Source organism: Aotus nancymaae, unplaced genomic scaffold (genome assembly GCF_030222135.1).
Source record: "Aotus nancymaae isolate 86718 unplaced genomic scaffold, 86718_ANA_hifiasm-v0.15.2.pri h1tg000040l, whole genome shotgun sequence".
Taxonomy (NCBI): Eukaryota; Metazoa; Chordata; class Mammalia; order Primates; family Aotidae; genus Aotus; species Aotus nancymaae.
The window spans coordinates 52,522,487-52,537,212 of NW_026988454.1; the positions used below are offsets into that span (position 1 = coordinate 52,522,487).

General features: G+C 36.5%; 1 long non-coding RNA gene across 3 annotated transcripts in view; it reads right to left on the bottom strand.

Moving 5' to 3' along the window:
- LOC135268339 (uncharacterized) overlaps positions 1–14,726 on the bottom strand; it is a 627,138-nt gene that overhangs the window by 73,293 nt on the left and 539,119 nt on the right. The window lies entirely within an intron of this gene.

The following is a 14,726-nucleotide window of genomic DNA, read 5'->3' on the forward strand; positions in this document are numbered from 1 at the left end:
TTTTAAGTGTGGGATCTGTTAATAACTTTTGTGTAATTTTTGGCTGAAAGCATGCATATTTAGTCAAATAGCTCCCTCCCAAATTGTATATTGTCTCCCAAAATTTCTGTTTTTACATATTTCTCCTCTCTAGGGAATTATTTTTGGCAATAACATTATTATAAACACTCAAGATAAGATTTTTATTGCTTTGAATAATAAATTATAGTGTTTATGCACAAAATTAATGAACTATCATCTCTCTTCCACACACCCTCCCTCTCTCCCACCCCCACCAAATCAGTGCTTTTATTTCTGCCTAACAAGTTCCCTGAAATCAGCTGCATTACAGTGACAATAACTGAAATGAGCATAGAGTGTGTACTGAAAGAATTGATGTGGCAAAATTCTGCTGACTTTGTTAGCACTTGAGATTTTTAGGAACAATATAACATAAATGTTTTCTCTGAATGTCTCTTCTTTGCAAAGATTATATTGAGGCAATAGGGAAGGCAAAAGTTTTAGGTTCTCAAGCCAGTTAGAATTTGGATTAAAATGTAGGATCCATAACTTTCTAGTTGTGTGACCTTGGGCAAATTGTTTAACCTCAACTTTAGGCTGCTTATCTGTAAAATGGATGGGTGAATTAAATCTAGTTGTAAAGAATTTTAAGGTTCAAATGACATAATATGTAAAAGTATATACCACAGTGAATGCTTGGCATATAGAAACACTCCATAGATGGTGTTTTATGTTTAATATTATTTATTATATTATTCATTAAAGTTTATTTTGCTAATGCTATTCTTCCCCTGGATGCAGCAAACTACCACCATGGCACATGTATACCCATGTAACAAACCTGCACATTCTGCACATGTACCCCAGAACTTAAAGTATAATAAATAATTTTCTTAAGTTTATTTTGTTAGATCTTTTTTCATATTTAATCATACTATGAAGGAAAGAAAGATTACTAAATCTAATACACAAATACATGAAATGGCTTGGCATTTTAAAATATGATTTTAATAATTTTGTCACTTCATTTCTCTAGAAATTTATTTTTATGGTATTTTGTAAAAATATCAGTTCCTCATGGATGGGTCAGGGTCTCATGGAGAAAGCAAACTGGTCATTCAGCACAAATAGTTAGAGAGGCCCTACTTAGAACAGGTCATCTTTAATGCTCACACAAATCACTTGTATTAGGGTGAAAATGAGATTATGCATTTTCAACAAACTGCAGGTGAGGCTGATGCTGCTAAAAGGACACACTTCAAGTGGTAAAATATTAGAGGACTCAGACTAACCTGAAGAACTTGTGACTCATTTATATTTAGTAGACAACCATATTAGTCAACATAAATAAACTGAATTGGTCACCTTAAATTAAGTGCACTGAGGAAGTATATATAATCTTCAATTAAGACAAGTAAAAATGTCACCTAAATTGGCATTGTTATATAATAATATTTTTCAACCATTTATTGTATAAATATACTGAGATGCCTTCATTCTTGATCTGGAGATCTTGGCTTCCTGTTGAACACAAACAAAGATGTTCTTCAAGAGGTAAGGGACAGAATTTTGGTATTCGAATCTATTCTGGGCCGGAGACTGTTCACTGTGACATAGTAGAGGTCACCTGCTATACCTAGACTGCTTGTAAAGCTGCTTTCTGAATATGGGAGACTGGGAATTTCTAGGCTGTTTGCCTCCTGTATACTGCGGAGAGAAGAGGAGAGATGTTGACTGATCTCATAGATTTGGTTAAAAAATGCCTGGATTAAATTCCAAGTGAAGACAGGAATGAATTGTTGGTGAGGAAAGTGAATACTGGAAGATAATCCTGAGCCAACAATGTAATGAACTGAGAACCAATGTCATCTGATTTTTAGGTGCTCCCATTTGCCTCTCTCCAAATCAAGACTCCTCAGTAGAAAGATGTTAAGGATTTTTACCTGGGTGTTGCTGTTTTGAATACGCTCCCTCATATCTGTTCCTGCCCTCAGCATCTAGCTGAAGATCCTTGCTTTTAAAATAAATTAATAAGCGAATCCTATTTATGCATATATCTTTAAAATTTCATATTAATATGTCCATCTTTTACCTAGAATAGTCATCATCCAAAGATTATATTTTCTTCTATCAAATCTCTTTTGAAAAATAAAACTTTTACATGGATACTTTTCACAAGCACATTAGATTCTAATAAACTCTATGAAATTCCTCTTCCTACTTCCTTGAATCCTCAAAATATTGTGGGTATATCAGGAAAATTATGGTTCTTATGTAGCTTGTCATATATTTTTTAACCAATTTGAGTAACAAGTAAGTCAAAACACCATCAGAGGCTGTCTATGATCTTTCAGTTTATTAAAATCATTCATAGCATTGAATTCACTGCATTAAGTGAATATCGATCATGTGAGTTATGTTTCTGTTCCATAACGGGGTTTTTACAGAATTTTGTTTTATTTTTCTTTTCACTGAACATGCTAAAATTATAAGACCAATTTTTAGGTGCTCCTCATAATTTTTCATTGTTTACTCATCAATATTCAGAAAAATTTATTTTAATCTTTGTAAAAATATACCCATAATGTTTTCTGATGTCTATTAATCGGCTATAGTCTTAAATAATAAACTAATTAAATTATCAGAAAGTGATGGCTATTGCTTATCATACACTAGGTATTATATGAAAAATTATACTATGATGCTCCACAATTTGCAGGGAAAGATAAATAATAACTAACAAATTTACATTATAATTACTAGTAGCATTACAAAATGTTTCTGTAGTGCAAATTAAAGTATTAGACAAGGGTCCACAGAAGAGGAAATTACAGTTTTGTAGCACTGGATAAAAGTGTGTGCTCTAGGGTGAAAGAAACCTAAATTGAGTCCCTCTTCTATCATTTATTGGTCTAGGGAAGAAGGTATTAACTGGTTAATAACAAGTGAAAAACAAAGAAAAATATGGATTTGAGGAATGCTTTGTAGACAGAAAAATAAAAATAATAATAATAATTTTATATGGTGAGATCCAATGGATCAGCATTCACATGGCAAATACTTTCAGTGTATCTAAAATGAAAGATATCAGTCTGGCATGACAAGTGTATGGATAGAATATAAAGTTAAACACTACTGTAACATTTTTCAAAGAGAAATTAAAATTATTTGAAGACTCATAGTATATACTATTACGAGTATACGTTTTCTTTCTGGATACTCAAAGGCAAGAGAAATAATTTTAAATTAATTGTATATGGGAAGCAATAAATTTACTTAAACAACAATATATTTGTTTTCTGTATTCAGCAATTTTGCAATACTATAAAGAAATACTGAGACTGGATAATTTATAAAGAAAAGAGGTTTAGTTGCCTCACAGTTCTGCAGGCTGTACAGGAAACCTGGTGCCAGTATGTGCTTTTGGGGAAGCCTCAGGAGGCTTTTACTCATGTAAAGTAGGAAGGCAAAGCTGGAGGAGGAATTTCACGTGGTAAAAGCAGAAGCAAGAAAGAGAGAGTGAGAGTGGGGGTAGAGGTGACACACACTTTTAAATGAGCAGATCTTGTGTGAACTCAGAGAAAGCGCTCACTTATGACAAAAGGGATAGCTCAAGTCTTTCAAGAGGGATCTGTCCCTGTGGTCCAAACAAGTCCCACCTGGCCCCATCTCCAACATTTAAGATTAAATTTCAACATCAGATTTGGGTGGGGATAAATATCTGAACTATATAATCTTTCCCTGGATCCTCCCAAATCTCATGTCCTTCTCACATTTCAAAATATAATCATCCCTTCTAAACAATCCCCAAAGTCTTCACTCATTTCAGCATTAACTCAAAAATCCAAAGTCTAAAGCCTCATCTGAGACAAGGCAAGTCCCTCCCACCTATGAACTTGTAAAATCAAAAACAAGTTAGTCACAACCAAGATGCAATGGAGGAATAGGCATTGGATAAACACTGCTGTTCCAAAATGGGAAATAAGCCAAAAGAAAGAGGCTACAGGCCCCACACAAGTTTAAAACCTAGCAGGGCAGTCATTAAATCTTAAAGCTCCAACATAATCTCATTTGACTCCATGTCCCACGTCCAAGAGACACTGGTACAAGGGTTGGGCTCCCAAGGTCTTGGGCAGCTCTGGCCCCATGGCTTGGCAGGGTTCATCCCCTGTGGTTGCTCTCACAGCTTGTTGAATGCCTGTGGCATTTTTAGGTGCAGGGTGCAAATTGTTGGTGGACCCACTGTTCCGGAGTCTGGGTGATGGTGGCCCACTTCTCACAGCAAGTCTAGGCAGTGCTCCATTGGGGATTCTTTGTGGGACCTCCAATCCCACATTTCCCCTCTAACTCAGCTGTAGTGGATGTTCTCTGTGGGGGGTTCCAGCCCTACAATGGGCTTCTGCCTGGACACCCAGGCTTTCTTATACACCCTCTGAAATCTAAGCAGATGATGCCAAGTATTCTTCACTCTTGCATTCTGCACACCTACAGGCTTAACATAACGTGGAAGCTGCCAAGGCTTATGGCTTGCACTCTCCAAATTGGCAGCTTACCTAGGCCCCTTTGAGCCGTGGCTGAGGCCAGAGCAGCTGGGAGGCATGGAGCAGTGTCCTGAGGCTATGCAAGTCAGTGGAGCTCTGGTCCTGTCCCACAAAACCAGCTTTCCTACTAGGCCTCTGGGCGTGTTATTGGGAGGGGCTGCTGTAATATCTATGAGGCCTTTTCCCCATGTCTTGGATATTAACACTTGGCTCCCTGTTAGCTATGCAAATATCTCTAGCAAGTGTTTGATTTCCAGCCTATTTGGATTCTTCACTCTGAAAATGAGCTTTTATTTTCTACCACATGGGCAGTCTGCAAATTTTCCACATTTACACGCTTTATTTCCCTTCTAAATATGAGTTTCAGCTTCCAGTCATTGCAGTTAGAAGCAGCCAGGCCATACCTAGAATGCTGCTTAGAAATTTCTTCTGCCAGATATGATAGATCATTATTCTCAAGGTTAAACTTCCACAGATCCCTAGATCATGGACACAATATAGTCAAGTTCTTTGCTAAGTCATAACATGCACGATCTTCACTCTAGTTCTCAAAAAGATTCTTATTTCCATCTAAGACCTCATCAGCCTGGCATTTACTATCCATATCACTATCAGCATTTTGGCCACATCATTTAACCAGTCTAAAAAGTTCCAACGTTTCCCTCATCTTCCTGTCTTCTTCTGAGCCTTCCAAACCCTTCCAACCTCTGCCTGTTAGCCAGTTTCAATATCACATCCACATTTTTAGGTATTTTTATAGCAGTGCCCCACTCTTCAGTACTAATTTTCTGTGTTATGTCATTCTTGTATTGCTATAAAGAAATACCTGAGACTGGATAATTTATTTTTTTTAAAAAAGAGATTTAATTGGCTCACAGTTCTGCAGGCTGTACAAGAATCAGAGTGTTGGCAGCTGCTTGGGTTGGGCTCAGGAAGTTTTTACTCATGGTTGAAGCCAAAGCAGGAACAGGTACTTTACATGGAGAAAGGAGGAGCAAGACAGAGAGAGTGAAAGTGTTGGGGTGCTGCCACACACTAATAAACTACCAGAGTTTATGTGGCCTCAGAGCGAGAGCTCACTTATCACCAATGAGATATGTGCTGCTTCCCTTTTCCCTGTGATTAGATCATGGGGGGGATTTCTCATGAATTCCAAGTCATTCATGAGGACTCCCAAATGATTCTAACACTTCCCAACAGGTCCCACTTCCAATATTGGGGATTATAGTTTCAACATGAGCTTTGTTCAGGGACAACTATCCAAACTATATCACATTCTCACTATAAAATCGTATTTTTTAGAATTCTGAAATATAATATGTACCCTGTGATCAGTGATTAAACTGAAGGACTTTTAGCACATGACATACACAGAGGCTTTATTAACAAACAAGTAGCATTGCATTCCTGTTATGAAAATTCTGATAGAATAATTTTTCTACTACCTTAAGCAACCTGTAACTTTTTGTTTAATAGTATCTGAGTGTTAATGAATAACAGTTTGCTTGATTCTTCTGTAAACCTGGGGTTTTTCTTGTCACAGTAATTTATTTTGTCTGTTAGACATATCACCTTGAAAATAAAAAATATGTATTTTTGTTAAAAATAATCTGTTATTATACTTTAAGTCCTAGGGCATATGTACAGATTGTGCAGGATTGTTATATAGGTATACACATGCCATGGTGGTTTGTTGCCTCCATCCCCCCATCACTACATTAGGTATTTCTCCTAATTTTCAAAAATACTAATTGTATAAAGTCTGACAAATTATTTAGAATTATTTAGCTGTGTCAAGTCAGCTACCACGTGGAGGTCTGTATTGTGCAGGAGTAACCAGGTGGGCTGACTCAAAGGTGGCCCAGGTTTGTTGAGCACCTGCGGTGGCCAGATTCTGTGGTAACTCTAGGTTTACAGTAAGAAGCAAACCTTTATGGACCTTAAATACAAGATAACTTATATATAAAAGAAACATTTATTGAGTAATTTCTATATGCCAGGGACTGTTCTGGATACTATAGATACAACAATGAATACATTAGACAAAACCCCTGACTTCATGGAACATCAAATGTAGTGAAGAAAAATTTCTACACTAAATTTAACTGATATAATATTGCATGTACTTTGGACATATGTAAATTATATATTGAATTTGTTAATTTAAATATTTTGTTAAATAACTTTAACCCTTTATATCTGAAAAGATGACTTTGAGCAATTATATATTATATTCCTGGATCAATTATTTTGCTCATTGTTACAGATGAGGACTGAGAGTGACAATCATACTTTTAAATTAAATTTTACAGGACTTCTCTTCTAAGTGAATATCACATATATTAAACTGTTGTTGGTTTGTTGGTTATTTTGCCATGTTTTGATTCTTTTTCATAGATACATTAGCAAATCCCTCAAGATGATTGTTAATAGATTTTAAAGTTATGACCTAAGTGGAGCTATGAGAGAAAACAAACTATAATTTTCAAGCACCTCTAAGAAATTCCTTCAGAAAATCCATTTGGAAGCTCATATTTTTCTTAACTTCTTGGCGATTTGGAGTGAAATGCCTTAAATGCTTTTTGCTGTGCTCCAATGCAGTATGAGATTATGACCAAATAAAGAAAGTTCCCTGGATAGTAATGTGCATTTCAGTAGCTATTCATAGAGTGCTTTATAACAGTACCCTCTAGAACTGCATAAAGCAAACATTAAACTGTAAAGCAATCAGCTAAAAGCCTGATTAAGCAAGTAAGGTTTAAGCAAATGATTCAAACACTCAAGATTGATCCCTGAAGTTTCTAAGCAAGGGAGCTGCCTTCTTTTTACCACAAACAATAAGCCATGGAGACAGAATCAAATCTCAAATGCAAAAGCAGAGCTATCAATATGACCAAAAAGCAAGAGCGAGGCACAGTTCCAGCAATCTAAACAATGAATGCATGATTTAGAAGTTGTGCCTCTAGCATAGAGGTAACCAGTGCCGATTAAATGTCATATGTGCACTGGAGGGTTGTCCGGAGTGAGTGAGATATGAATAGATATCCAAGTATACCAAGAAAGTAGGAAGTGCACTCTCCTTTTATTAGATTGCTAGCCTTGAGAAACAATGTATCAGCTGAATAATTAGATCATCTCTGGTTTTGGGAGCTGTATTTTGAATAAAAAATAATAATACAGATACCTTCCCATCTTACTAAGTACTAAGGTGAATACACTTTTTTAACTCTACTACAAACATTCAGAATGACACGCACACATACAAACTAAAAGAGAGACTTATGTCCATTTTGAGTCCACTTATTGTTGCCCCTTAGACATATGATTTGAATTGTTTTTGTAATTTTCTTAAGCAAATAGATTAAATTACTTGAAAAAGTTGCTATTCAAATTGTGAAGGTGACAAAGTGACAGGATACCACCTCTACAAAAGTAAGACAGTAACTATCTCAAAGACTATATATTAGTAAATGGATGCTACCAGGTCAATAACCCATCCTACCAATGGCTTGGTAGCATTCTCATTATTTACCATCAGAATTGGTATTACAACCACAATGATAATTAACATTTGGTTTCCTGTATGCTATCATTGTGTTGAAGGCTTTAAGGTGAAAAAACTTACTTAATTTTTATAATAGCCATTGAGCCAAGTATTTTACTTTCCTCATTTTACAGATGAGGAAGTGTATGCTTTAGAGACATTGACAAAATTGTCCAACACAACAGCTTGGAAAAAGAAGTAAGCGAATGCAAATTTAGGTACTGCCTAGAGAACCTTTCATCAGTGTCCAATACATGTGATTTTATTATTTTTAATCATAGAGTTTACATATAGTTCCAGGTCCTTTTTCTTCTTTTTTTTAATGCTCCTCTTCCAGCCAATTCAGAAAGAAAACCATTTATGTTTCTTGTTGTTGCTGACCAGTTACTTTTTCACATTCAAAATGAACTTTCCAGCTGGAGCATTACAGGAGTCCTTCAAAAACCAATTCTTCATTATTGTCATAAATGTATATTTTGCCTCTAGAAGAATATTTTAGATAAAGAATCACATAGGGCTGTTTAAGTTTTCATTCTATCTCTTCTCCTTCTAGGAGGGGAATTTGTAATAATAAAGATATTTGCTTGACAGTGGAGGTAGTCATATAGCCTAAATGGGTACTTATTTTTAAATAGCAAGGGTTAAACTTCTGTACCAGCTGAAGTTTCCAGATGGTGTATAAAACAGTAAGCCAAAGACAGGCTGGCTCCAGAATATGTCCTTGAAATAGCTGCATGGCAACAGAATTGTAGGAAAATGGTAGTGTCATCATTGATGATAAACAAAATATGTCTGGACCCATGGGGCCAATAACTTAAACAGGAAATCTATGAATAATAGGTTCAACCATCTGATGAAGATGTCTCCAAAGCTCTTGCCTCAAAATAATTTGCAAATGTTCAGAATTACATGTGAAGTTTGAGAGGTCTTAACTCCAAATAAACAACATAAATCAGTGTAACTTCTTCCAATAGCATTCACGTGTGATGTTTCACAGATGGTTAAAAACTGAAGGCACTAGAGTTTATCTAATCTCACTCTCTCATTTTACAGATGAACAAACTTATTCAAAACACAACCTAAATTGAACACATAGTATTATCAATCCGATTCACTTAATTACATTTAAAGTTAGTAAATGAGGAGCTGTAGCTGTATTTTTCTTCTTTTTAAAATACTCTATCCAGCAAGTGTCAAGTTATACATGGTTCCAAGTTCCAAATTGTTCTAAAATTTTAAAAACAGAACAAATAAAATACACAATGATAATAATCCTTTTGTTTGCTCTACCTACAACTGGATTTTTTTCAGAGATTATATATTGATGAGAAATAAAAGAAAAACTAGAAAGAGAGAGAAAGGTATGGCTAACTTGAGAATAACTTGCCCTTTCATCTATAGATGAGCACTTTTGTCACATGGATAAACCTCATGTTCTTTAACATGTCACAAAATTATAAAGACACAAAAAATGTCAGGATCTAAGAAGACTTTTGAAAACACTTTTTATTTCTAAATAATTTTAGATTTGTAAAAGAGTTGTAAAGATGGTATAGAGAGTTCACATATAACCTTATCAAGATTTCCTGCAATGTTAACATCTTATGCTACCATCATTCAATTATGAAGACCAATAACTTAATGTTGGTACCATCCTATTAACTATTACAAACTTTTTTTGAATTTTATGAGACTTTTGACTAATGTCTGTTTTCTGTTAAAGGATCTAACCCAGAATGTCACTGCACTTCGTTGTCATGTTTCCTTTGTCTCCTTCAGTCTATGATGATTCCCTAAATATTTCCCTGTCTTTCATGTTCTTGGTACTTTTTGAAGAAGACAGGTCAGCTGTTTTGTAGAATGTCCCCCAGTTTGGGTTTGTCTGAGGCTGTCTCAGGAAGAGATTCAATTTAGAGATTTTTGGCAAGCATGTCACAGCGGTCATGCACCCTTCACACTGTATTATACCAGAGGCACATTACGTTCATGTGTCTTACTCCTGGGATGTTAACTTTGATTGCTTGGTTAAGGTGATATCTGTTTGATCACTCTACTGTAAGCTAATTTTTTTTGTATTTAATAAATATTGGCAGAGCGGAGATAAAAAGAACAGAAAATCAAACACCGCATGTTCTCACTCATAGGTGGGTGCTGAACAATGAGAACACATGGACACAGGGAGGGGAGCATCACACACTGGGGTCTGTCCAGGGGAAATAGGGGAGGGACAGCAGGGGGTGGGGAGTTGAGGAGAGATAGCATAGGGAGAAATGCCAGATATAGGTGAAGGGGAGGAAGGCAGCAAATCACACTGCCATGTATGTACCTATGCAACAATCTTGCATGTTCTTCACATGTACCCCAAAACCTAAAATGCACTAAAAATAAGACTATGAAAATATCCAGTTTCTCATTAACCTTTGTCCATACATCTTTAAATCTTGCTTGAATCAGTTATTACAATAATGTTAAAATAGTGATTTTTCTATTTCCTTTATTTCCTCTACATTTATGTTGTACAATGATATTGCAGAGTCATATCTTCACCCCAATCCATTTGTTTAATCAATAGTCATTTATATAGATAGAGGCTCATAGATGTTTATTTTATCTGGGTAATAATTTAATACTTTAGTTATTTATTTTTCTAATTGTTTTAGCTTTGGCCAATGGCAGCTCTTTCATATCTACTCTATATCCCTGTGACATGCCCTCATATTTTTGTTTTTTCAGCACTTTATTTATTTATTGTATTTTAGGTTCTGGGGTACATGTGCAGATCATGCAGGATTGTTCCATAGGTACATACATGACAATGTGATTTGCTGCCTCCATCCGCCTGTCACTTATATCTGCCATTTCTCCCCATGTTATCCCTCCCCAACCTCCTCACCACCTGCTGTCCCTCCCCTATTCCCTCTCAACAGACCCCAGTGTGTGATGCTCCCCTCCCTGCGTCTATGTGTTCTCCTTGTTCAATACCCACCTATGAGTGAGAACATGCAGTGTTTGATTTTATGTTCTTGTGTCAGTTTGCTGAGAATGATCATTTCTAGATTCATCCATGTCTCTACAAAGGACACGAACTCGTCATTTTTATGGCTGCATAGTATTCCATGGTGTATATGTGCCACATTTTCTTTGTCCAGTCTATCATCGATGGGCATTTGGCTTGGTTACAACTTTTCACTATTGTAAACAGTGCAATAATAAACATACATGTGCATGTGTCTTTATAATGGAACGATTTATAATCCTTTGGGTATATACCCAGTAATGGGATTGCTGGGTCAAATGGTATTTCTGGTTCTAGATCCTTGAGGAATTGCCACACTGTCTTCCACAATGGTTGAACTAATTTACACTCCCACCAACAGTGTAAAAGTGTTCCTATTTCTCCACATCCTCTTCAGCATCTGTTGTCTCCAGATTTGCTAATAATCGCCATTCTAACTGGTGTGAGATGGTATCTCAATGTGGTTTTGATTTGCATATCTCTAATGACCAGTGATGATGAGCATTTTTTCATGTTTCTTGGCCACATAAATGTCTTCTTTTGAAAAGTGTCTGTTCATATCTTTGCCTACTTTTGAATGGGTTTTTTTTTTTTTTTATAGAAAGAAAAAAAGAATGAAGAAGAGGAAGAAAAAGGAAAAGAAAGAGAGAGAGAGAATGGGAGTATTGCTTTCTTGCCCAGGCTAGAATGCAATTTAGTAATGGGTATTGAAAACCACTTTTATACCAATAATTATACTTAATGATGTAGACAGGAAGGAATAAGGGAAGAAAATAACAAACAAGCAGCTAACCAATATTTCATTTAAACCTATGAAATGCTATGCGATTACTGAGGAGTGATTTACTTCCAATTATGTAGTCACTTTTGGAATAGGTGTGAGGTGGTAATGTATGTTTTGTGTATTTGAAGTGGAGAGTTCTATAAATGTTTATCAAGATTACTTGTTCCGGGTCTGAGTTCAAGTCCTGGATGTCCTTGTTAATTTTCTGTCTGGTTGATCTATAGAATCGTTAGCTCTTCTTGTTACATTGATCCTTTTGCCATTATGTAATGTCCTTCTTTGCCTCTTTTGATCTTTGTTGCTTTAAAGTCTATTTTATCAGAGGCAAGAATTGCATCTCCTGCTTTTTGTTTATTTGTTTATTTTTACTCTCTGTTTGGATGGTAAATCTTCCTCCTTCTCTTTGAGTCTGTGTATTATTGCATGTGAGATGGGTCTGGATGTAGCATACCAATGGGTTTTGGCTTTTTATCCAATTAGAGTATATATAAGTTTAATACTGCCATTTGATGCTAGCTGGCTGTTTTGCCCATTAGTTGGTGTACATTTTTCATTGTGTTAATACTCTTGACTTTTTGATATATTTTTGGAAAGGCTGATATTGGTTGTTCCTTTATAGGTATAGTGCTTCTTTCAGAAGCTCTTGTAAAGCAGGCCTGGTGGTGGTGAACTCTCTAAGTACTTGTTTGTTTGCAAAAGATTTAATTTTTCCTTCACTCATAAAGCTTAGTTTGGCTGGATATGAAATTCTGGGTTGAAAATTCTTTTCTTTAAGGATATTAAATATTGGTCCCCACTCTTTTCTGACTCGCAGGGTTTCTGCTGAGAGATCTGCTGTAAGTCTGATAGGTTTCCCTTTATGGGTAACCTGACCTTTCTCTCTGTCTGTCCTGAGTATTTTCTCCTTCATTTCAACCCTAATAAATCTGGCAATTATGTGCCTTGGGGTTGGTCTTCTTGAAGAATATCTTTGTGGTGTTCTCTGTATTACCTGGAGTTGAATATTACCCTGCCTTGCTAGGTTGGGAAAGTTTTCCTGAATGATATCCTGAAGAGTATTTTCCAACTTGGATTCATTCTCTTCGTCACATTCAGGTACACCTATCAAACGTAAATTAGCTCTTTTCACATAGTCCCATATTTCCTGGAGACTTTGCTCATTCCTTTTTATCCTTTTTTCTCCAATCTTGTCTTCTCATTTCATTTCACTGAGCTGGTCCTCGACTTCTGATATCCTTTCTTCTGTTTGATCAATTCGACTGTTTAAACTTGTGCATACTTCACGAAGTTCTCGTGTTGTGTTTTTCAGCTCCATCAATTCACCTATATTCCTCTCTAAATTGTCCATTCTCGTTAGCATTTCATCAAACCTTTTTTCAAGGTTCTTAGTTTCTTTGCATTGGGTTAGAACGAGTTCTTTTAATTTACAGAAGTTTCTTATCACCCACATTTTGAAACCTGCTTCTGTTATTGGAACACACTAGTTCTCCATTAAGCCTTGTTCCGTTACTGATGAGGAATTGCAATCCCCTGTAGAGGGAGAGGCATTCTGATTTTGAGTATTCTCTGCCTTTTTAGGCTGGTTTCTTCTCTTCATTATATATTTATCCCTCTGTCATCTTTGTAATTACCGACTTTCTAACTAGGTCTCTGAGCTGACGTCCAACTTATTGATTCCCAGTGTCGAAATCTGAGCAATCCACTGTGCCAGCCAAAACAGCAGTATTAAGATTGATGGTGCTTTTCTGGCTGGGAATCTCCGGACTCTGCACCTAGAACTGCTGCGTTAAGGCGCCAGCAAAACCGCTGCGCCGGCCACAAGAGTCGCTCTGGCGACCCGGGGCTCCTCCACTGGAAATCTCCTGGTCTGTGAGCAACAAATATTCGTCTGAAAGTGTGGCGTCCTCTCGTTCTCTGCGCTTTCGCTGGGAGCTACATGCCCGAGCTGCTAGTGATCACCCATCTTGGATCTCTCTCCCAAATGGGTTTTTATCTTGTTAATGTTTTAGTTCTTTGTAGATTCTGGATATTAGCCCTTTGTCAGATGGGTAGATTGCAAATATTTTTTCCCATTCTGTTAGTTGCTGGTTCACTCTAATGATTGTTTCTTTTGCTGTGCAGAAGCTCTGCAGTTTAATGAGATCCCATTTGTCTATTTTGGCTTTTGTTGCCAGGGCCTTTGGTGTTTTAGTCATGAAGTCCTTGTCTGTGCCTATGTCCTGGATGGTTTTGCCTAGGTTTTCTGCTAGGGTTTTTAGGTCTCATGTTTAAGTCTTTAATCTATCTGGAGTTAATTTTAGTGTAAGGTGTCAGGAAGGGGTCTAGTTTCTGTTTTCTGCACATGACTAGCCAGTTTTCCTAATGCCATTTATTAAACAGGGAATCCTTTCCCCATTGCTTGTTTTTGTCAGGTTTGTCAAGTATCAGTTGTTTGTAGATGAGTGGCATTGCCTCTGAGGCCTCTGTTCTGTTTCATTTGTCTATATCTCTGTTTTGGTACCAGTACCATGCTGTTTTGATTACTGTAGCCTTGTAATATAGTTTGAAGTCAGGTAGCTTGATGCCTCCCTCCAGCTTTGTTCTTTTTGCTTAGTATTGTCTTGGCTATGCGGGCTTTCTTTTGGTTCCATATGAAGTTTAAGGTAGTTTTTTCCAGTTCTGTGAAGAAGGTCATTGGTAGCTTAATGAGGATAGCATTGAATCTATAAATTACTTTGGGCAATATGGCCATTTTCATGATATTGATTCTTCCTAACCATGAACATGGAATATTTTTCCATCGGTTTGTGTCCTCTCTTATATCATTGAGCAGTGGTTTGTAGTTCTCCTTGAAGAGGTCCT